Source organism: Physeter macrocephalus, chromosome 14 (genome assembly GCF_002837175.3).
Source record: "Physeter macrocephalus isolate SW-GA chromosome 14, ASM283717v5, whole genome shotgun sequence".
Taxonomy (NCBI): domain Eukaryota; kingdom Metazoa; phylum Chordata; class Mammalia; order Artiodactyla; family Physeteridae; genus Physeter; species Physeter macrocephalus.
The window spans coordinates 99356866-99378642 of NC_041227.1; positions in this window are offsets into that span (position 1 = coordinate 99356866).

Sequence of the window (21777 nt, forward strand, 5' to 3'; positions counted from 1 at the left end):
GTTCAAAGAGTAACAACATTTTAAGGCTCATCATATCAGCTCCCAGTAAGCCCAGCTAAGCCAGGGACCAGCTGCTCTGTGTCAGTCTCAGCCTGTTGGTGGTGATGCTACAGTTCGGAATGCCCTGCAGGATCCCACCCAGGCTGTACTCCTTGTGGGAGCCCCACAGACATTTCCCTGACCAGAGCCAATGATGAGGCTGGACCGGCCACTGTGGTGCTTATTATGACTGCAAGACATACCTCAGCAACAAACATCAGGGGACTTTGAAAAGACAAGGTTTGTTAGTCACAGGTCCTGGAAGGTACCCGGCACTGCTGGGGCCACACAGCGAGGTTGCTAGTAGAGAAATAGCTCGGACCTGGGGTTCTGCCTTTATTGGGGCGAGGGTGGGGTGCCCAGGGTTTCATAGGTTCACTCTTTATTGGTGAATTTAAAACATAAGAGAGGAAATTACAGCAGGGAAGGGAAAAGTGGGGTCACTCAAGTGGTCAGTTATCTAGGTCCCCCAGAACTTTCTAAAAGGGGAACTTCATGGGTAGGGCAGCCTGGCCCTTTATCTAGTTGTGTATTGGGCAATGTGCTTATTCGAGATAGATGTCTTTGAAGTGGATGCCTCAGCAGTCAAAAGTTCAAGGTAGAATGTTTGAGGAATGAGCCAAAGTCTGAAAGGCCGGCCTCAATCTGGCCCCTTCTGTAGCTGAGGCTTCTCCAGTTCTGCTGCCTCCATCCAGGCTATGGCTTTACCTTGGGGTGTGCTTCTTAAGACTCCGTGGCATTGCCATCTACATCACAGCTGTGCCGTCAGCTGGGGTGAGTACCAGAAGGTTCAGCCCTGTGGGAGAGATGCTTGGTCTACAGATCTGCTCTTGTGAGAAGGCACCACCCAACCTGGTCACAGGGTCACACCAACCTCTCACCTCCTCTCACTGTGGAAACCATTTCCCCATCAAGTAAGCAACACAACCATTCTTGCAAATAGCCTGAGGCTTTGTGGCGACCCGAAGCTTTCCTGGCTTCTGCAATTCGCTGCATGATCCCAACACAGTGATAAAAAATTTCCCCCTTGGTCTCCCCAAGTTTCCATCTTCGAATGCCCCAAGGCTGCCTGTAAAGAGGGGACATGGCTTAGACCCCAGAAGGAGGCTGCAGCTTCGAGTCGCCAAGTCCCAACTCTTCTTGGCCACCACTTGGGCTCTCACTCGGCTGTCAAGCATCATGGATGTCCCCGGGGCCACCCTGGCTGTCCTGCCCCTCTCCGCAGCCCCCCGTGAGTCTGTCCTCCCTTTCTTTTGCCCTGTCCCCTGCCGCCCCCTCTCCCCACTCTCTGGCCACGGCTTGGGCCACAGTGCCAAAATCTTGTGCCTGAGCCCTCGAAGTAGATGACTTCAGAGAGATTTCAGACACTGTTTCCTGAGCAGAATTTCCCTTCTGAAGGGGTTTTAACAATTCTAATCTCCGGCTCTGGGAGCGAGTTGGAGGGATTCCTGGGAAAATGAGACGCAGATGGGATTCTGACAAGAGATGGAACCTGTGGCCAGTTGGCTCCCAGTGGTGTGGCCTTCACTCTCCTTAAGAATCCAGTTGAGACTCCCCAGTGAGAGATAGAAAAAGAACTAGTTTGTTCAGAAAGCTAAATTCTACATAGAGAGGCATAGAGACTCCAAACCAAGACAGACAGAGCATTAGAAACCCCAAAAGAGACACACAGAAATAAAAATGTCAAAGGAAAGAGGAAATGCCAACTTCCTCCTGGATCACCGCCCCACCCCCCATCATCCTCCCCTCCGGCAGCACTGTCTCCTTCAGGTCCGCCTGACCCTCCAGGTGCAGCTGGTTCACCTATTCCTCTGAACAAGGACTTAGAATCAATCTGTCCTGTTTCTCACAGTTGGTGCCAATACCCCGACTGCCTGCTGCTTCTCCTGCATCTCCTGGCAGATCCTGCGTAAGTTCGTGGACGACTATTATGAGACCAGCCGCCAGTGCTCAAAGCCTGGTTTCATGTAAGGGCCAGTTTCCTTGCCCACCCTGGGGAAGCAGACTGGGGGTCTGGCCTGAGGCACCTCCTCAGAGCTCAGGACACCAGGAGAGGCCACTGCCGTGTTTTCTGACCTGCTCTGGGGCCTGCAGAGAGTCCTGGAGGGTCTGCCCCCGGGTAGAGGGAGGAGTGACAGCAGGAAGTTGGCTTTCCCAGGGGACCCCCGTATGAGACACAGGGATGGTCTGTAAACCCCAAGGTTAAGGACATGATATAAAGCATGTGGATAGGCTCTGAGATGTCTGGGGCAGAGAAGGAGGGAGGGGTCACAGTGGGCCCAGGATTCCCCTGCTGGATTCCTCAGTGTGTAATCCTTCCACTCCTCTCCACAGCTTCCAAACCAAAAGAGGCCAGGAGGTCTGTGCCGACCCCAGTGAGGACTGGGTCCGGGAATACATCAGTGACCTGGAGCTGAGTGCCTGAGTGGTCTGGGAGTTGCAGGGAAGGTGTTACATCTACGGCAGATGGGGGGGCAGGACAGTAACCCTGGGACTCCAATAGGCACCTCTTCTGTGGGTCACGTCCCTGCCCCCAGCCACACTCTGGGGCCCTCCTTAACTTTATTTTATTTCATTTTATTTTTTTAACATCTTTATTGGAGTATAATTGCTTTACAATGGTGTGTTAGTTTCTGCTGTACAACAAAGTGAATCAGTTATACATATACATATGTTCCCATATCTCTTCCCTCTTGCGTCTCCCTCCTTAACTTTGATGTATCTTATTTAACTTTTGTCATTTATTTCCACTGTTGAAGTGGGTGATGTAATGAATATTTGCTCTGACACCGCATGTCATCCTCTTCACCATCCACCCCTCCTCCTTCCTCTTCAGTCCTCCTCACTCAATAGGTGGATCCATCAGTGTGATTAGCACTCTCTTGGCAGAAATGCTATCACACACAACAAACAACACATGCTGATTGAGTGCTTTTGCCCAGCACCATGATTCAAAATATCGAAGGCTCTTATTTAAAAGGTAAACCAGCATTTTTCTTGTGCTGACTCTCTTGATTTTGTTTTCCCAACTAACCAGAATCACAGGTTGAGAGGAATACTGGGGGAAGAGTAGGGAAATATGAAAACGGGCAGAAAACCATGAGAAAGGGATAAAAGTACTAGTAGAGGGACACCAGACATCTCCCTGGAGATACTTTCCTGGAAAGTTGAAACTGACATATTATTTTGTAACCAAATCACAGTTGATATGGTCTAGGAAAATTTCCTAGTTAAATAAATACCATGGTAGTGCGAATGTGTGCCCACAAGTTCCTTTTCATAAATGATTTCCTCAGAATGATGGCTAACACTTGTTGAGGGCTTACCAAGTGTTGGGTTCTTTGCTAAGTGCTTACATTAGTGCTGTGCTAAGTGTTTACATTAGTGCTGTGCTAAGTGTTTACATTAGTGCTGTGCTAAGTGCTTACATTAGTGCTGTGCTAAGTGCTTACATTAGTGCTGTGCTAAGTGCTTACATTAATGACAGTCTAGCCACCCCTGCCTGCAGTCTCTCAAGGATACCCTACCCGCCAGTTGACTGAGAGCCTTGGTCACCTTCTCTGTTGTTCTGCACTTTGTTTTCTCTGGGAATATTCTCCATAGCCACACCTGAGCTGAGGCTTGGGGGCCAGAGTGGCCAGAGTTAAATATAAATACAGGATGAAGAATTCTTCACTATAAGGATGTCCCAGTCAATAGATGGGACATAACTTATACAAAAAGTATTTGTCGTGTATCGGAAATTCCATTTTAACTGGGAATCCTGTATTTCATCTGGTAACCCTACTTGGGGTGCATACCTATCATAAAGGCTGCCTAGTTCCTGTTGGAGATGGGTGCTATAGGATTGGCTTGAGGACAAAGCAGTGCTTTTCAACCTTGAATTTACATAGAATTACTTGCAGGAGCTTTTAAAAAAACTCCATTGCCTGGAGCACACCTCCAAAGTTATGGATTTAATGAGATTTAGGTGGGACCTGGGCAGCAGTAATTTTAAAATGTTAATGCACAGGTAGTTTGAGAACTGATGATGGGGTGTAGTCCTAGTCTGTTTTTGGCTGGTCTTGGGGTTTCAGAGGCAATACAGCTCCTTTCCCATTTTTCAAGGTTCTGATATGTTTTTGGTCAATTCCACTGGATGGTTAATTAGCAGAAAATCCGTCAGCTACTGTTACTTTTAGAACGGGGTTTTGGGACTCCTCTCTCATAGCACAGTACTGGGAGCTCTGGGCGTTCCCTTTACCGTCACACCCCTCTCCCCCATGTCACTGGCTGCTATCTCCCCATGGTCCTCTGCTGATGAAACGATGCCACAGGCGTGGAGGTTTCCTTAATTAGCTCCAACTATGTTGACGCAGTTGATGCCTCCAACTGCATTCCAGTTGTCTGCGTCTTCACAGAGAACATGATGGTTCATTTTGTCCACAAGATAAATATTTAAAGGAGGGGTCTGAGAACGGGATGAATCAGGCTGTTTATGGACCCCACTTTTTTGTCCTTTCTAGTCTCTCATCTTCCCATTTCTTCTTATACTAACATTAGCTTGGAGGAGAGAATTCTGCTTTTCCACATGACTGATTCTCAATCAGCTTGATTTGCAGGCAGCAAGCAGAAAGGGTTTCTCTTAAGCAAACTATATTTTTTTCCTTCTCTGCTATTGGAGAAGCCAGTTTCAAAGTGAGCTAATCTCTTTCTTAGTGGGCTTTGCTGATGTATGCAAGAAGTAATCAGTCTTCAGCATCCTGAATTTTCCTTTTGGATGCAACCTTGGTAGGCAGATGACCTTGGTGAGAATATATGAGGCCATGGGTGTGACCAGCTGTTGTGCTGGCTAGAGGTACCCTTACTGATTTTGCATTCAGCTCCTGCCCTCAGCCAATTCCACTTTTGGGGTCTGCTGCCTGCAGCACTGCAGTCTGTGTCACTTAGGGATGTTTTGAGTTACTGTATCAGAAAAGCTGGCTCAATCTGACTTAACCAATGAAGGAAACTTGTTAGTTCACATAACTGAAGCTTCAAGAAGTATTGATTGACTACCTTCAGGCAAAGCTTGATCCAGTGGTCCTTAAAGTATCACCATAAACCATGTTTCTTTCTGAATTTCTTTTTTTTAAAAAATAGATTTTATTTATTTATTTATTTACTGGCTGTGTTGGGTCTTCATTGCTGCACGCGGGCTTTCTCTAGTTGTGGTGAGTGGGGGCTACTCTTCATTGCGGTGTGTGGGCTTCTCATTGCGGTGGCTTCTCTTGTTGCGGAGCACAGGCTCTAGGTGTGCAGGCTTCAGTAGTTGTGGCACACGGGCTCAGTAGTTGTGGCTCGCGGGCTCTAGAGCGCAGGCTCAGTAGTTGTGGCGCACGGGCTTTGTTGCTCCACGGCATGTGAGATCTTCCCGGACCAGGGCTCGAACCCGTGTCCCCTGCATTGGCAGGCGGATTCTTAACCACTGTACCACCAGGGAAGCCCTCTTTCTGAATTTCTGATCTCCCTTCCATTTGAGAGCTTCATCCTAGGACCTCAACTGTAAAGTGAGTCATTTTGCTTGCAGGCACTTCCAGATTTTATGAGTTCCCCCACCCCTCAAGATCCCTTCATTGGGTTTCAAGAGGAGAAGTAATGACCTCTCTTCACACAGGTGGAAACCACTAGTCGGCCCGCTCTCTTTCTTCTTCCTAGAGATATAGAATGTGCTTGTTGACTTCCTGAGCCAGACCGAGTGGGAGAGAAGAAAATGAGCTAAGAGGCAGGGCAGAGAAAGGAGTGAGTTTCCTCTTGGTCAAGCGACCCTGTGGAAGGTTCTGGAGCTTGAGCCTTCTTCTCAATGCCACGGCACAGATTGGGGAATCATATATCCCACCTTTTCTGGGGAAGACCCCGTTTATGCTGGTTGTGCCAGCATAATTACTAACAGTATCCTCTTTGACTCTCAGGATGGTCATCCTTCCAATAGGAGGTCTAAGTCTTGAAAGGTCTCTAACGGCAGGAGCTCAGGGTTCATGTCCACAAAGGTCCCTGGTTGTGTGGGCAAAGGATGCTGAAGTCCAGTCTGCACGTCACCTGTAAACTCTTACACCCAATGCAGGGCCAGGTGTGCTCCAAGAGGGAGACTTTTTTTAACATGCTCAGGCTAGCGAAGGCCCAGGTGTGCTGCCAGTGGTGTGGACTGAGGGAGAGGTGAAGGATGCGGGCAAGAGTGAATGTCAACATCAGGGAACTCTGCAAAGAGAGGACCCACTGAAACCCCTCTATGAAAAGAAATGCATGTGCTGCCCAAAAGAGCATCAGTGGCTTATCAGTATTAAAAAGAGAAGCAGAGATAAAAAACAGAAGGGAAAAGGGACTACATCTGTTAAGTTTTCTCTTTACTCCAGTATCACCCCACATAGACCACCCCCCTCACCACCATACCAGAAGAATTAGGCCTTTAAAAGAGAGGAGGGGAAGGGATCCAGGACCAAACTAAAGCCTCATCTCACTCCAACTCCTCTGAGCCCAATTTGCACCAGTGGGAGGTGTGGAGGTGGGGAGAAGTAGAGATGAGATCAAATTTGAGATTGAAGTTTTAAACGGAAAGAATTTTAATCACTGAATGTGGCCAGAAAGTTATGGGATCTGTCCAAAATGTTGTTAAGGTGGAACCAATAGTGGGAGAAAAGTTCAGCATTTTATGTTTATTTTCTGTAAGAGTCAGGATAGGACAGGCTATAGCTGTGTAACGAACAACCCCCCAGTACATTAACAAAATAAAAGTTTCTCACTTGCACAAGATGTGATGGAGGTTGGATCATTGGTTCTCAAAATTTCGTGTGCTCCAGAATCACCTGGAGGACCTGTCTAAGCACAAGAGGCTCTAATTCTATATGTCTGAGGTATGGCTCAGCTCTGCTTTTCTATTGGGCTTTCAGGTGATGCTGATGCCGCTGGTCCATGAACTATATTTTGAGTTGTACTGATCCCAGAGCAGCTTGCCTGGTGACTCAGGAATCTAGGCGGCTTCCATCCCGTAGCTATAGATTCTGGAATGAGAAAGAAGGAGACAGAAAAGGCGTACTGCTTTTAACTGTTCTGGCCCAGAAGTGACACACATCACTTCTGCTTACAGTCCATTGACCAGAATTAGTCACAAGAGACCAACCCAGCTGCAATGTAAGGAAACATATGGACTCTTTAGGGAGCACTGTCTCTGCCACTTACTCTCAAACAAAAGGATAACCAATGAAAGAGGTCTGACCAATGTGAACTTTTTTTTTTGGCTGCGCACGCAGATTGCGGGATCTTAGTTCCTCCACCAGGGATTGAACCTGTGCCCTCAGCAGTGAAAGAACCAAGTCCTAACCACTGGACTGCCAGGGAATTCCTGACCAATGTGAGCTTGCAGTCTATGAGAGTATTTTACTTTTTCTTTTCCTTCCCCCCTTATTACTATAAGATGAATGTCAGTTTAGTACTCATCCTACATACGAGGTATTCATGCAATATTCATGCTGTCAAGATGTGGACTAAACCCTAGATCTATTGGGAAACATTTCAATGCTCATAGGCCAATTGTGTAAGTCGTCAGATGTTGAGAGTCCACAGAAGCAAGGAGGAGACTCCTAATTTCAAAGAGTGGAAAATGAAAAGTGGAGCTCTCCATTTCTTAAAAATTGTGTTTCCCAGAGGAAATCACATTTAACAGGTTGAGAGGTATCACATCACATGTCCTTCTTATGTTTATGTAAATATATAGAGCTTTTACCAAAGCAAGCATTATTACATGTAGTTCTGAAACAATTATGTTATAACATAGATATTTGTATATTTACCGATACACATATGAAAGGTATATTTTATGTACATAGCTTTAAATTAATGTCATGGATATGTTTTCATCTCAGTACATTTATATCTACTTCATCATTTTCAGTGGTTTCATATTTATTATGTGGCTGTACTATGATGCTTTAAGCTATTCCGTTTTTGATGAAATTGTTTCTCTTTCATTGCTTTCACAAACAGGGCTGCAAAGAACATCTGTATGCCTATACCTTTATGTCTTTAGGTAGTGTTTCTCAAAATAGATTCCTCAAAATAAGATAGATTGAAGAATTCGTACATTTAAAAATTTGCTAGAAACTTTATCATTACTCTTCAAAAACCCTGACTATCAAAATTCCACTTTGTGATACTAAAAAATAAAGAGTTTAAAACAAAACAAAGTAAGTAGGGCTTAACAAAAAATTAATATACATTTGCATTTCTCATAAGCATGTGGAATTTCTCCCTCTTGAATTTTACAACAGAGACTCTGACTTAATCTAACTTTCTTACACTTAAAAACATAATCTAGGCCAGGACTCAGAAAACTTTTCCATAAAGGGTCAGGTAGTAAATGTTTTGGGCTTTGCAGGCATACAGACTCAGTGGCAATTATTCAACTCTGCCACAGTAGTGGGAAAGCAGCCACAGACCGTATGTCATGGAATGGGCATGGCTGTGTTCCCCTAAAACTTTATTTACAAAAACAGTCTGGAATTTTTTTTTTTTTTTCTGGCCATGTGGGGCGGCATGCGGGATCTTAGTTCCCTGACCAGGGATCAAACCCACGCCCCCTGCATTGGAAGTGCAGAGTCTTTAACCACTGGACCACCAAACAAGTCCCCAAATCACCTTTCATTTTTAACTTTCAGGAATATGTAGCCTCTAGATGTGTGACAAACCTGAAGCCTGGCCCTCAAGCTGAGGCACAAGGACAAGCAAACAGGCCTCTTTTACAGAGAGCTGGGGTGTGTTTCAACCTGTTATTTGTGCTGTGCCCTGAGGCTGGTAGCCTGTTTTCCATGATTGTTACAGTCTTGAGGGACCCAGGAATGCAAATCCCTGTGGCCACTAGAGTCAGGGGTTCACAGGGCATCCCCTGGCAGCAGCCACAAAGCCTGGACACCAGATGGAAAAACACGGTCACCAGGAATGTGTAAAAGCCCGTCTCCAGGAGATACCAGTGCTGTGGAGTGTGGCAGGGGGTGAGCACAAAGATGGTGTCCACTGGTGGGAGGGTAAAGATGCCTTATGCTGAGAAGAAAAAAAAAGAAAAAACAATAACTGCTGGCTTTAGTAGAGCACAGAGAGAGAGCAAAAATGGTTCTACCATACCTCCGTCCTGGAGATTATCCCAATGGCCGGCCCCTCAGGCCAGTGCTTTGAGTTTAGCAAATGCGTCTTTTTGGCATCAAGTCTGGTGCTTTTCAAATGGCTGCTTCTGCGCTGGACCCTGGGGCAAGTGAGTCTGCAGCATGAGCCCCTTAAGAGGGGTTTCTCAGTTTGCTACAGCTCTTTGGATCTCGTGGACATGAGTCCCATTGGTTTTCAAAGCCTGATCTTTGGGGGGGATCACCTCTCAGTTGCAGGTCTTAAAAGTTGGGGTGCCTGAAAAGTTGATGGGTTATAGACCCTTTGCTCCTCAGGGAGAAGCTCCCGGTTTGTGAGTTCCCTCCTGACTGTGAGTGGTCACCCTGTGGGGAGGGGTTAATGGCCAGACCACAGCTCAGACTCTTCTACCCTCCTCCCATGTGGCACATTTTTTAAAAACTGAGGTATATTTACAACATTATATTAGTTTCAGGTGTACAACATAGTGATACAAAATTTTTATAGATTACACTCCATTTATAGTTAGTATAAAATATTGGTTATATTCCCTGTGCTGTATATACCTTGTAGCTTATTTACTTTACATATAGTAGCTTGTACCTCTTAATCTTCTACTCCATCTTGCCCCTCTTCTGTTCCCTCTCCCCACTGGTAACCACTAGTTAGTTCTCTGTATCTGTGAGTCTGTTTCCTTTCTGTAATATTCACTAGTTTGTTTTATTTTTTAGATTCCACATATAAGTGATAACATACAGTATTTGTCTTTCTCTCTCTGACTTCTTTCACTAAGCATAATGCCCTCCAAGTTCATCCATGTTGTTGCAAGTGGCAAAATTTCATTCTTTTTTAATGGCTGAGTAATATTCCATTGCATATATAAAACCACATCTTCTTATCCATTCATCTATTGATGGACACTTAGGTTGCTTCCATACCTTGGCAATTGTAAATAATGCTGCTGTGAACATTGGGGTGCATGTATCTTTCCGAATTCGTATTTTCTCTTTTTCCTGATGTACACTCAAGAGTGGAATTGTTGGATCATATGGTAGTTCTAATTTTGTTTTTTGAGGAAACTCCATACTATTTTCCACAGTGACTGCATCAATTTACATTCCCACCAACAGTGTACGAGGGTTTCCTTTTCTCCACATCCTTGCCAACATCTGTTATTAGTGGTGTTTTTGAAGATAGCCATTCTGACCAGTGTGAACTGATAACTCATTGTGGTTTTGACTTGCATTCCTGTTGATTAAAAATGTTGAGCATCTTTTTACGTTCCTGTTGGCCATCTGATGCCTTCTTTGGAAAAAGTTCTCTTCAGGCTTTCTGCCCACTTTTAAATTGGGTTTTTTGTTTTTTCATTGTTGTTGTTGAGTTGTATGGGCTATTTATATATTTTGGATATTAACTCTTTATGAGTCATATCATTTGCAAATATTTTCTCCCATTCAGTGGGTTGTCTTTTCAATCTGTTGATGGTTTCCTTTGCTGTGCAAAAACTTTTAAGTTTAATCAGGTCCCATTTGTTTATTTTTGCTTTTGTTTCCTTTGCCTTAGGAGACAGATCCAAAAAAAAATATTGCTATGATTTATATCAAAGAGTGTTCTGCCTTTGTTCTCTTCTAGTAGTTTTATGTTTTCTTCTAGTAGTTTTATGGTTTCCAGTCTTACATTTAGGTCTTTAATCCATTTTGAGTCTGTTTTTGTACATGGTGTGAGAAAATGTTCTAATTTCATTCTTTTACATGTAGCTGTCCAGTTTCCCTAGCACCACTTATTGAAGAGACAATCTTTTCTCCATTGTATATTCTTGCCTCCTTTGTTGCAGATTAATTGACTATAAGTGTATCGGTTTATTTCTAAGCTCTCTATTCTGTTCCGTTGATCTTTGTGTCTGTTTTTGGCCAGTATCATATTGTTTTGATTATTGTAAGATTGGAGTATAGTCTGAAGTCAGGGAGTGTGATTCCTCCATCTCTGTTCTTTCCCAAGATTCCTTTGGCTATTTGGGGACTTTATTGTTTCCATATAAATTTTAAAATTATTTGTTCTATCTCTGTTAAAATTGCCATTGGTATTTTCATAGGGATTGCATTAAATCTGTATATTGCCTTGGGTAGTAGAGTCATTTTAACAATATTAATTCTTCCAATCCATGAACATGGTATCTTTCCATCTGTTTGTGTCTTCTTCAGTTTCTTTCATTAGTGTCTTATAGTTTTCTGAATACAGGTCTTTTACCTTCTTAGGTAGGTTTATTTCTAGGTATTTTATTCTTTTTGATGCAATTGTAAATGGCATTGTTTCCTTAATTTCTCTTTCTGACAGTTTTATCATTTCAGTATAGAAATGCAACAGATTTCTGTATATTAATTTTGTATCCTGCAACTTTACCAAATTCATTGATGAACTCTAGTAGTTTTTTCATGGTGTCTGAGATTTTTTATGTATAATATCATGTCATTTGCAAATAGTGATAGTTTTACTTCTTCCTTTCCAATTGGGATTCCTTTTATTTCTTTTTCTTGTCTGATTGCTGTGGCTAGGACTCCCAGTACTATGTTGAATAAAAGTGGGGAGAGTGGGCATCCTAGTCTTGTTCCTGACCTTAGAAGAAATGCTTTCAGCTTTTCACCATTGAGTATGATGTTAGCTGTGGGTTTGTCATATATGGCCTTTATTATGTTCAGGTATGTTCCCTCTATACACAATTTTGGAGAGGTTTTATCACAAATCGATGTTTAATCTTGTCAGGAGCTGTTTCTGCATCTTTTATTCTTCAATTTATTAATGTGGTGTTGATTCACTTTGATTAATTTGCAAATATTGAACCACTCTTGCATCCCTGGGATAAATCCATCTTGATCATAGTGTATCGCCCTTTTAATGTATTGTTGGATTTGGTTTGCTAATATTTTGTTGAGGATTCTTGCATCTGTGTTCATCAGTGATATTGGCCTGTAATTTTCTTTCTCTGTGATATCTTTGTCTGCTTTTAGTATCAGGGTGATGCTGGTCTCATAGAATGAGTTCAGAAGCATCTCTTCCTCTGCAATTTTTAGAATAGTTTGAGAAGGATAGATGTTAACTCTTCTCTAAATGTTTGGTAGAATTCACCTGTGAAGCCATCTGGTCCTGGACTTTTGTTTATTGGGAATTTATTTTATTACCAATTCAATTTCGTTACCAGTAATTGGTCTGTTCATAGTTTCTATTTCTTCCTGGTTTAGTCTTGGGAAATTGTAGATTTCTAGGAATTTGTTCATTTCTTCCAGGTTGTCCATTTTATTTGGCATCTAATTGTTTGTAGTAATCTCTTATGATTCTTTCTAATTCTGTGATGTCAGTTATAACTTCTCTTTTTTCATTTCTGATTTTATTAATTTGAGCCCTCTCTTTTTTTCTTGATGAGTCTGTCTAAAAAATTGTCAATTTTGTTTATCTTTTCAAAGAATCAGGTCTTAGTTTCATTGATCCTTTTTATTGTTTTCTTAGTCTCTATTCCATTTATTTCTGTTCTGATCTTTATGATTTCTTTCCTTCTACTAACTTTAGGTTTTGTTTGTTCTTCTTTTTCTAGTTCCTTTAGGTGTAAGGTTAGGTTGTTTATTTGAGATATTTTTTGTTTCCTGAGGTAAACTTGTATTGCTATAAACTTCCCTCTTAGAACTGCTTTTGCTGCATGCCGTAGATTTTGGATCATTGGGTTTTGGTTTTCATTTGTCTTCAGGTATTTTTTGATTACTTCATTGATTTCTTCAGTGAGCCATTAGTTGTTCATTAGCATGTTGTTTAGCCTCCACTTGTTTGTGTTTTTTGCAGTTTTTTTCTTGTAGTTGGTTTCTAGTCTCATAGCACTGTGGTTGGAAAAGATGCTTGATACAATTTCAGTTTTCTTAAATTTACTGAGGCTTGTTTTGTGGCATAGCATATGATCTATCCTGGAGAATGTTCCATGTGCACTTGAAAAGAATGTTTACTCTGATGCCTTTGGATGGAATGTTCTATATATATCTATTAGGTTTAATGTGTCATTTATGGCCAGTGTTTCTTTGTTGATATTCTGTCTGGATGATCTGTCCATTGATGTAAGTGGGAGTTAAAGTCCCTTACTATTATTGTGTTACTGTCAGTTTCTCTCTTTATGTTTGTTAATATTTGCTTTATGTATATAGGTGCTCCTGTGTGGGTGTATATATATTTACAATTGTTATATATTCTTCTTTGATTGATTCCTTGATCATCATGTAATGTTCTTCTTGGTCTCTGGTAACAGTCTTTGTTTTAAAGTCTATTTTGTCTGCTATAAGTATTGCTATCCCAGCTTTCTCTTTTTAAAAACAATTTATTTATTTATTTATTTATTTATTTATTTATTTATTTATTTATTTATTTATTTATTTATTTATTTATTTATTTATTTATTTATTTATTTATTTATTTATTTATTTATTTATTTATTTATTTATTTATTTATTTATTTATTTATTTATTTATTTATTTATTTATTTATTTATTTATTTATTTATTTATTTATTTATTTATTTATTTATTTATTTATTTATTTATTTATTTATTTATTTATTTATTTATTTATTTATTTATTTATTTATTTATTTATTTATTTATTTATTTATTTATTTATGGCTGCGTTGGGTCTTTGTTGCTGCCCGTGGGCTTTCTCTAGTTGCGGCAAGCAGGAGTTACTCTTCATTGTGGTGCATGGGCTTCTCATTGCGGTGGCTTCTCTTGTTGCAGAGCACGGGCTCTAGACATGTGCTTCAGTAGTTGTGGCATATGGGCTCAGTAGATGTGGCTTGCGGGCTTAGTTGCTCCGTAACATGTGGGATCTTCCTGGACCAGGGCTTGAACCTGTGTTCCCTGCATTGGCAGGCAGATTCTTAACCACTGCTCCACCAGGGAAGTCCCCCCAGCTTTCTCTTGATTTCTATTTGCATGGAATAACATTTTCCATACCCTCTCTTTCATTCTGTGTGTCTTTATATATGAAGTGAATCTCTTGTAGGCAGCATATATATGGGCCTTGTTGTTTTCATTCCTTCAGCTATTCTATGTGTTTTGATTGGAACATTTAGTCCATTTACATTTAAAGTAATTATTGATATGTATGTACTTAGTGCCATTTTGTTACTTGTTTTGGGGTTGTTTTGTTGGTCTTTTTTGTTCCTTTCTTCTTCTTTTGTTCTCTTCCCTTGTGATTTGATGTCTATCTTTAGAGTTATGTTTGGATTATTTTCGTGTGTGTGTGTGTATGTGTGTGTGTGTGTGTATGTGTATTATAGATTTTTAGTTTGTGGTTACCCTGAGGTTTATATATAGCAATCTACATACATACATGATTATTTTAAGTTGCTGATCTCTTAGTTTCAAACACATTTTAGCAACCCTACCTTTTTACTTTCCACCCCTCATGATTACTGACTTTGATATATTTCACATTTAATTGTTCTGTTTATCCCTTAACTGCTTATTGTAGATATGGATGATTTTACTACTTTTTGTTTTTTAACCTTCCTACTAGCTTTGTACATGGTTGATTTACTACATTTACTGTATATTTGCCTTTACCGATGAGTTTTTCCTTTTATAATTTTCATGTTTCTAGTTATGGCCTTTTTTTTTTTTTTTTGCTTAGAGAGGTCTGTTTAACTTTTCTTGTAAAGCTGGTTTGGTGGTGCTACACTCTTTTAGCTTTTGCTTGAGTGTAAAACTTTTGATCTCTGCATCAAACCTGAATGAGAGCCTGCCAGGAAGAGTGATTGTTGATTGTAGATTTTCCCCTTTCATCACTTTAAATATATTGTGCCACTCTCTTCTTTCTTGAAGAGTTTCTGCTGAAAAGTCAACTGAAAGCCTATGGGAGTTCCCTTGTATATAACTTGTTGCTTTTTCCTTGCTGCTTTTAATATTCTCTTTAATTTTTGTGATTTTATTTACAGTGTGTTATCACGTGGTTCTCTTTGGGCTGATCCCGTTTGAGACTCTGCTTCCTCGACTTGGATGTTTCCTTTCCCACATTAGGGAAATTTTCAGCTATTATGTCTTCAAATATGTCCTCTGCCCCTTTCTCTCTTCTCCTTCTGGGACCTGTATAATACAAATGTTATTATGCTTGATGTTGTTCCAGATGTCTCTTAAACTCTCTCCTTTTCTTTTTATTCTTTTTTTCTGTTCATCTTCAGTGATTTCCCCTACTCTCTTCCAGACTGCTGATTCATTCCTCTGTATCATTTAGTCTACTGTTGATTCCTTCTAGTGTGTTTTTCATTTCAGCTATTGTATTCTTCATCTCTGCTTGTTCTTTATATTTTCTCTTTGTTAAAAACTTCTAACTTCTCACTCTGTCCATGCTTCTCCTAAGTTCTTTGATCATCTTTACAATCATCACCTTGAGCTCTTTCTCAAGTAGGTTGGCTATCTCCACTTCACTTAGTTCTTCTGGGGTTTTATCTTGTTCCTTCATTTGGAACATGTTCCTTTGTCAACTCATTTTGTCTAACTTGCTGTTCCTATTTCTACGTATCTGGTAGGTTGGCTATGTTTCCTGACCTTAGAGAAGTGACCTTTTGTAGGAGATGTCCTATGAGTCTCAGCAGTGTACTCCCCTGTGGTTACTAGAGCTATATCCTCTAGGGGTGCGCCCTATGTGGGCTGCTTGGATCCTTCTGTTGTGGTGGGCTGACTACTGTGGGTGGTCTGGTAGGCTTGGCTGGCTCCTGGTCTGTTTGGTTGCCAGGCCCCCCCTTGCCTGGAGGCTACCAGCCACTTCTTGGCGGGGCCGGGTCAGAGGGTAGGGTCAAGGGTCAGGCTGGCTGCAGAACCCTGGGGGGACCCTGGCGCTAATGCTGACTCACTAGTGGGTGGAGTTGGGGCACAGGAGATCCCTGGACTGGTGCCCACCCACCAGTGGTTGAATCTAGGTCCTGAGGCTAGTGCTGGCCCACAGGTGGGCAGAGTTGGGTCCTGGGGTCTGGCTGCAGGGCCCAGGGATCCCAGAGCTGGTGTCAGACTGCTGGTGGGTGGGAATGATTTCTGACACAGCTGGCTGTGGGGTCTAGGGTATCCCAAAGCTTGTGTTGGCATGCTGTTGGGCAGAGCCTGTGTCTGGTCAGTCCCAGAGCTGGTGCCGGCCTGCTGGTGGGTGGGTTGGGTCTGCAGGCTATGGAGCTGCAGTTTTCCTAGGCCTGGTACCTGCCCGCTGGTGGGTGAGGCTGGTTCTGAGTTTAGAGTAGGCTCACTGGTGGGTGGAGCCAGGGCCCAGCTGGTCTGAGGGCTAGTGCTGGCCTGCTGGTGAGTAGGCTGGGTCCACAGGTATTGGGCAAGGTTTTCCTGGGGCTCATGTTAACACACTGGTGGGTGAGACTGATTTTGAATCTAGAGCAGGCTTGCTGGTGGGAGGAGCTGGACATTCTGAGGCTGGTGTCTGCCCTCTGGTGGGTGGACCTGGGTCCCGGGGTCTCTGGATATAGGGCTCTGGGGGTCCCAGATCTAGTGCCTGGTCACTGGTGTGTGGGGCTTGGTCCTCGGCCCGCTGGTGTGTAAGGCTGTGTTCAGGGGAGGCCATGGGCTCAGGGGGTCTTAAGGCAGCCTATCTGGTGGGGGGTGGGGCTGTGTCCCTGCCCAGTTAGTAGCTTGGCCTGAGGTGTCCCAGGACTGGTGTCTGTGGGCTGGTGGGCATGGATGGGGCTGGATCTGAGGCTAATAAGCTAGAGGGAGGATTCCAGCATGGCACTTGCCAGCACCAGTGTCCACATGGTAGAATGAGCTCCCCAAAATGGCTGCTGCCGGTGTCTGTGTCCCCAGGGTGAGCTGCAGTTGCCTCCTGCCTCTCTGGGAGGCTCTCCAAGATCAGCGAGTGGATCTGACCCAGGCTCCTCCTAAATTACTGCTTCTGCCCTGGGTCCCGGAACATGTGAGATTTTGTGTGTGCCCTTTAAGGGAGGAGCCTCTATTTCCCCCAGCCCTCTGGCCCTCCTGAAACTAAGCCCCCTGGCCTTCTCTGGGAGGCTCTCCAAGATCAGCAGGTAGGTCTGACCCAGGCTCCTATCAAATTACTGTTTCCATCCTGGGTCCTGGAGCATGTGAGATTTTTGTGTGCACCCTTTAAGAGTGGAATCTTTATTTCCCATGGCCCTCTGGGACTCCCAAAAGCTGGCCTTCAAAGACAAATGTTCTAGGAGCTTGTCTTCCTGGCCCAGGACTCCTGGCCTGGGGAGCTCAATGTGGGGCTCAGACCCCTCACTCGTTTGGGAGAACCTCTTTAATTGTAATTATTCTCCTGTTTGTGGGTTGCCCACCAGGGTGTATGGATCTTGACTGTATGGTGAATCCTCTCTTCCTGTCTTGTTGTGGTTCTTTCTCTATATCTTTAGTAGTAGATCTATTTTGGTAGGTTCTTGTCTTTTTCATTGATAGGTGCTCTGTAAATAGTTGTAATTTTGGTGTGCCTGTGAGAGAAGGTGAGCTCAGGGTCTTTCCATTCCGCCATCTTGCCCTGCTATTCACTGTCGCTCTTTTCTGTTTGCAGATGTGAAGTAGCTGCTCAGGTAGTTTTCAGGTCTTTTGCAGAGGAAATTGTTCGGTACGTAGCTACAGATTCAGCATGTCTGTGGGAGGAGGTGAGTTTGGGATCTCCCTAAATCACCATCTTGGACCACTTCCTCTGTCGCTTATTTGCTCCAATCATAGGTTTAGTCTCTATCTCCCTCTGCAGAGAATGCAGCTCATTGAACAGTCTGTCTCTTGTTCCAGTTCTATTTGGGAACCTTAATCTGGTCTAAGAAGAGATTTTTCCTGGTCTAAGAAGAGATTTTTTCCAGCAAGAGACTATCTCTGTAAATCACCTATAAGGTGGCACTGAGGTGAGTTTACTACTTAGCTGATCACTGGGAACCACCTGAAGCTGGATACTGCCTCCTATTGAAAACCCACCCAATTTTCCCACTCCCACTGTAGGACAAGCCCCCACCCTGCCTTCTGGGTACATAGAATAGAAAGCTAAAACTCCTTTGGAAAGAAAAGCCCCCCTGAACAGAGAGCCCAGGGCATTTTTGACTTCCCCTTGGGAAGTCCTGTATTTCACTTGGTACCTCTGTACATAGGGCTTTAGTGGTGTGGTCTGACCTGAGCCAGAAAGTGGGGGGACAACAGCAAATGGCAGCAGGAGGACACTTGTGAGAGGAGGCCTGGGAACAGAGAGCCATGCTGAGGAGGGCAGTAAGGGCTCAAGAGTGTGGACCAGAACAACTCGCTGTTGCCAGCCTCCTTCTGGGGTCCAAGCAATGTCCCCTACTCTTTTTTTTTTTTTAACATCTTTATTGGAGTATAATTCCTTTACAGTGGTGTGTTAATGTCCCCTACTCTTAAGACCTAAGTCGTAGACTGTTGGGAGATAGAAACTCGGGGTGATGAGAGAGGAAGTTTTTAAGCCCAGTTGTGCCTTGTTGACTTGTATATGCAAGAGGGGTCTTGGGTAACCACAGGGCTCAGGGTATTTGCAAGAATAGTTCAAGTGCTCACTTAAACTGGGGCTGTTTATGGGGAAGTGGTTTCCACGGCGAGAGGAGGTGAGATGTTGGTGTCATCGTGGGACCACACTTAGTTGGTTCTTTCTCATTAGAGCCCTATAGTCATAATTTCCCCCAGCAGAAACTTCTGTTATTCCACAGCTGTTCTAACTGCATAGATGTGGCATTTGCAATGATGCCATGAGTCCTGAGCAGCACAATTTAAACCACACCCAGGTAGACAGGGTTGTATTATCAAAGCCTGGGCTTCAGGAGTGATGAGAGGACAGGCTGCTTTTCAGACACTCACTCATTCAAGAGAGATTCATCAAGGGCTCTCAATACCCACAAAGCAAAGGGGATAAAGACATGTCAGGTGGACTTCCCTGGTGGCACAGTGGTTAAGAACCCACCTGCCAATGCAGGGGACACAGGTTCGAGCCCTGGTCTGGGAAGATCCCACATGCCACGGAGCAACTAAGCCCGTGCGCCACAACTCCTGAAGCCCGTGCACCTAGAGCCCGTGCTCCACAGCAAAGAGAAGCCACTGCAATGAGAAGTGCGCGCACCGCAACGAAGAGTAGCCCCCGCTCGATGCAACTAGAGAAAGCCCGCGCGCAGCAACAAAGACTGAATGCAGCCAAAAAAAAAAAAAAAAGAGACATGTTAGGTATGGGGGCAGCATACATAAGGAACCTTAAAATGATCTTAGCCTTTGACCAAGATAATCCGTGTCTAGGAATCTATTTCCTCTATAAATACATTCAAATATGGAAGAAAGTTTATGCATAAGAGTATTTGGTCCCCAGCATATTCATAACAATTTAAAATTGGACCCAATTTAAATCGTCTACAATATGGAAATGGCAAAGAAAATTATGGTATCTTCACTTGGTTGGCTATTAGGGAGCCTTTACAAACAATACAATGACATGGGAAATGCTTAAGTTCCAATGATAAGTTAAAAAAAAAACCCAAGATGCAAATAGGCTTATTTTAATCAGGACCTACCCCACGTCTGGGGATGTGGTCAATTCTGTATAATATTTTTTGTGGATGCTGTTCCCAGGAAAGAGGGAGAACAGAAGCAGCAAGTATAATGTGTCCCCTGCCATCTACCCCTTAGTCTGTCTAATAGTAAAGGATTCTCCTCTCTTCCTCAATATGGGCAATTTCAGTAATGATGATTCATTATTCTGAGAGTTCTCTCATTTTCCCCTTTCCCCTGTCTTCTGCTTTTATGAAGCAGGGTGGGTAGTGTTTGTGGCAGGACCAGTTCTACCCCACTTAGTGTGTCCTGGGATGAACATGTAGCCCTATTTTCTGGTGGTGACTTTGCCATTATGAAGAGCTTAATGTCTCTTTTGCCTCGGATTTGGGCAATAATCATTTATAGGGCAACAGGAAATACACAAATCAGCATCTTCTTAAAAATAAAGTCATTCAGGAAGGGAGAAGACTAAACGTTTCTAATCTAGAGAGCAAAGGAGAAGAAATGTTTATCCTACCCAAAGTGTTAGTGTTGTTAACTCAAGAAAAAAATCTACTGGAAAAAAACAAACACATAGTGAGAACATGTTCTTCCTGACCAGCACCTACTCTACATCCTTCTCGATACCAGAAACCCACAGTTCCTTTGGGAAGCCACTCTTGCTCATAATTCTCAGATTTATGTGAAATTCATCCAACCACGATGCAGGTGTGTGCCCTGATTCGCTTAAGCAAATCAATGAAACCCATCCCCTTAGCCACAGTGATTGGTTAGGAATTGGATTTCTGACCTGTCAGTCAAATCTGAAAGAACCTACTAATTTTTTTTTCCAAGGGAGACACAGCGTCTCTCTTCCCTGAAGAAAATGAAAAAGAATTCATGGGACACTGGAAGGTACCGGCAGCTATCCTGGGACTCGCACATGGAAGGGAGGTCAGAAAGAGAAAACGGGACCTGCAGGGCATCACAGGGCTGCTGCATCCAGCCTTTCCTGGAGCCAGAGCCTCCCTGTACCCTTTGATCTTGGAACCACAGGGTTCATTTATTCCAGTCTCTTTGAGGTAGGTTTGCTTGTTTGTTTTCCTTCTTGCAACTACGAATATCCTGAGAAATACAGAGTCCTGTATCTGTGCAGAGATTCAGAGTCTGTTAAAAGAAACAGCTCGTGACTGAAGCATGGGATTGGCTGAACTGAAAAAGCAGGGAGTTTGGTGAGGACCTTGTTAAATTGAAGTGGTTTGGTGAGTGGGGGAATTACCTGGAGGCTTGTTAGACACAGATTGCTGGGCACCACCCTCTAAATGGGGAAGCCGGGGGCAGGGGTGGGGGGTGTGTTTGCTTAGAATTTGCATTTCTAATGGTTCCCAGGTGCTCCTGCTGTGGTCTGGGCAGGACCTTTTTGAGAACCGCTCTCACATGGTACTGCTGGTGCTGGTTGACCTGTGGTCTATTGCATCTCGGTAAAAATCGTTTTCTTTTTCCTTTAAGTTAAAATTCTTTAAGAAAGAGTTCAGGCTACTTTGAAATGGGCTTATCTGACATCGAAAAAGGAAAACAATTCAGCTTTGCTAAGAAAGGCCTCTCCAGCCTGTCAACTGTTGTCAGTAATGTGGAGTCTCAAAGGGCTGTAAATGCAGATATTTCTATTTCAATCTAAAGTTAATGTGAATAGAGGCAGGGAGGTGAGAGACTTAACGGAGAGAAACCTGAGCTCTGACTATGGGTCCTAAGTCCCTCTCCTGTGAAATACTTGTCTTCCTTATTTGAAGTGGACAGCCAGCTCCTTGTAAAGGCGCAGGGAAGGCGTGGCTTTGGGCATCAAATATTCATCACTTTGGCATGTTGCCCCATCTCTGCAGGGGCCAGAATGGAGGCAGAGGTCTCCCACCACGTGGCTAGAGGTAGGGGTGTAGGGGTGACTGTAGTATTGAGGCCCATGCTAGGAAACACATTCCCAACACCAGGTAAAATGCAAGGTACATGACTAGGCAAGCTCTCCCTTTTGGGTTATTGAGCTCATGGAATAGATCAGAAGCCTGCTGTCATTAGATGGGCATTACTTGCGGGACTTCCCTGGCGGTCCAGTGG